Raw genomic sequence first — 579 nt, forward strand, 5'->3', positions numbered from 1 at the left:
TATATATATATATATATATATATATATATATATATATATATATATATATATATATATATATATATATATATATATATATATATATATATATATTAATATATATATATATATATCTTTTTCTACAAAGTAATAGTTGACGGCCAACAGTCTCTCCGCCGAAAAATTCTGAGGCCGAATCGGCTACGCCTAACTGGCCACGCCGAAACGGTGACGCCAAATGGGCTACGCCGAAATGTCTCATTCCCTGATAGGATACCCTTACCATGGTGAAAGTATCATGTATTTAGCCAACTTAGCTTTGCTTAATTCAAGATCAACAAAATATATCTTTTACATATTAGTATCAGCAATCCTTAGCCTTATTTGAATAGCAAAGCTTTGATGGGGTGAGACGATAATCTATTGTCAAGAAGATAACTCCTACTTGAAACATAAAACAAGTGATTATGATCCTCTTAGTTTCAAAGTTATTCAATGTTGACTTTTCAGATTTTGTTATTTGCCTTGGTACGATAGAATTATATTACCAATGTCTACCCAAGACCCATCTGTGTTTTTTATTTACGCAATACTTTGGAT

The sequence above is a fragment of the Palaemon carinicauda genome, chromosome 42 (assembly GCF_036898095.1).
Source record: "Palaemon carinicauda isolate YSFRI2023 chromosome 42, ASM3689809v2, whole genome shotgun sequence".
NCBI classification, from domain to species: Eukaryota; Metazoa; Arthropoda; class Malacostraca; order Decapoda; family Palaemonidae; genus Palaemon; species Palaemon carinicauda.